Below are 2,732 nucleotides of genomic sequence, written 5' to 3'. Positions count from 1 at the left end.
CTGAACATGACTTAATCACACTACCAATTTTGCTGGGTGGTTGATAATAAAGCTTTCACAATATACTTCTCCTACCTGCCTTATTTCCAATAGCAATGTTAACAGTTTCAGTACTATTTCTTTTTTTTAGGATTCCAAATTTTTAGGACTTCAGAGGATCCCCTATTTTGGCAGACTAAACTGTGGTCTGTGTGCTCCTCTGCATCTGTTGATTACCCTTCAGGTTTTAGTTGAAAACATCCCAGTAGCTGTTGTGATTGTACATGTCAGCACCCCACTCTGCCTGGGTTAGCAGAGACCTTCACACTGGTGTACGTTTCATCGATTCCCAGTTTTCTCAGTTACAAATAAATCTAAATTCTCTGCCCCAGCACTGTTCTCCCACCCAGACATTGAGACTCTCTACCCCTGTGCATGGTTTGGGGATCATTTTAGAGAATCCCTATGGGGACTCTGATCTTTAATCTCCTGTATGACAGCTTGTGTTTTGCTTTGGGGACCTTCCTGTTAAATCGCGCTCAGGACCACAGTTTCTTCTCAGCATTCTCTCAGAAACTGTGTGTTGTATCGATATGGCTCTAAACAGCATCACACATTTAGGCATCCAAATGGCCAGTAGTAAAATCCCTCAGCACTTCAGTCCAACCATTCCTGTGCGGGATCTCCACTCCCAGAGGGCTGTCATCTGTGCAAGAAGATAAAGGCTATAGTTTGTCAGGGAACATCCCTCTGTGGGATCTGTCACTCCCTTCCCCAAGCTAGATGACCTTCTCCCCTGAGATTTACCTCCTCTTCTGCAACACAAGTGCCACTAGACTGGAGATGAGTTTGCTGCAATGTTCCTAAAGCTTCACTGATGCATTTCTCTGCCTCCCTTAGATGTACCTGGAGGCCAAATGATCTCGGTCAATAAACTGGAAAGCTCCTATTGTACAACATGGCCCTGGCACAGAGGAGTCCATGGGACTGTGCTCCCAGAAAGCCCATATATCTCTCATACCTTAATTTCTCTTATTTCTCCTGTATTGTCTAATCCTTAGTTTCTCAGGACACCCACATGCCCACTATTGCCTTCAGATGTCTGAAGATGGTACTTTTTAAATTACTCCTCTTCAGCATCTTGACAGGCAGCCTGAGATGAGCTGATACATTTGGAATGAATCACAAAGAAGAAAAAGAGAGCTACAAAGCAATGAAGATCTGGCTGGATAATGAAGAAATGATTCCTAAGTGAGGTTTGCACCAGTCAGTATAAATGCTTTCCAAATCAACTATTTGTGCATATTCTTCTTCTAGTTCTTAACAGTATGTTGGATGTCTGTTCACTCATCTGGAGCACGAGCAGGATCCATCTGTATGGGACGAGTCTGCTCAGTTCCGGCTGGGATATGGCCTAAAGTTTAGATGCCTTAGGGAGACTAATATTAGCCTTATGCCACTGCTTAGCCCATCTTTTCATCAGAGGCATCTAAAGGTTGTGCCTGGATGCTGTTCTAGGCCTGTATGCCTGTATCAGGTTGTGGAACTGGGGGAGGATGTTAACAGAAACTAGATAGAAAAAAAGTGATTTAGACATGAAACTATCTCCACCTTGTCCCTCTGAGGCTCTGGTCAGTGAGGAGGGGCTTGTGGCATGGGTGAATGTCCAGCTGGCATGGAAAGAATGAGCCTTGGCAATCATTCTCACTACTTTACCAAAGATCGACAACAACAGTGCAGCTGTGGGCATCAAGGAGATGCGCAAGCAGTTCATTGCCCTCATTTGTGCAGGGGAAGGTGGCTGACACAGGGAGTCCTGCCTAGCTGCTTTCTTCAGGACTTTTTGGAGGTGAAGGGAATTATTTTTAAGGACTACATGTCTGTAAGGTGCATAAATTCCACTGAACCTCAGCTCTGCATTGTCCTCTCTGGAACTTGCAAGGTGTGTTTGCATCTCCTTTCCTGCTCAGTCAGAGTGCTCTTTTCAGAGTAGACTTTTGCCTCGGCTGCTTCACAGCTTCGCTGCATGGCTCAGTGACTCAATGTGCTTTGTGCTGAGCTGGATGTCCGTTGCTATAATTTCACCTGTTTGTGTCTTTTAATCTATATTTGTTCCCTTGGAAGTGCGGGGAGATACATTAGGGCAGAGGTGCTAGGTAAATACCAAGTATTCTTCTCCCCCACAGGCACACTGGGAGCAGCTATTAAGCCAGGGTAAACAGAGATGACTGCGCGCTCCGCCTGCCAGCAAATCCCGCCGGTCGCCTTGCTGGTGAGGGTGGGACACAGTGAAATCTGGAGCCCTTCCTCCCCGAGCACCCAGCCTTTGCTGGGGAAATAAAAGCTGGAGCAATCGGGCGCTTTGCAAGAGTGGGGACTGCAGCACAGAGCTCAGCTGCCCGGCCAGGCCTGTGGCCCAGGCGCAGTGGCCTGGCTGGCAGTGCACCATGGGCGGGATCACCCGGGCCACCACTATAAATAGGACTCGCTGAGAGCTTCCCCAGCGAACCGAAAGCTTAAACACTAAGCGTGGACGAGACAGTGTCAGTGTCAGCCAGGACAGGGGTGGGGCAAAGAAACTCTAAAGGGGAGGTGTGGTGTTCATATATTATACTGATGAGGACAATAGCATGTGCTCTATGCTAATACAGCATCTGTAGGGCTCAGAAGCAACCAGGATATGGACCACAGTGCCCAGGCAGACTGATAAGGGCTTCCTGACAGGTATCTGCTCCTGTAACAGGCATAGCGTG

This window comes from Apteryx mantelli, chromosome 22 (assembly GCF_036417845.1).
Source record: "Apteryx mantelli isolate bAptMan1 chromosome 22, bAptMan1.hap1, whole genome shotgun sequence".
Classification (NCBI taxonomy): Eukaryota; Metazoa; Chordata; class Aves; order Apterygiformes; family Apterygidae; genus Apteryx; species Apteryx mantelli.
Note: the sequence above shows the minus strand (reverse complement) of the source record.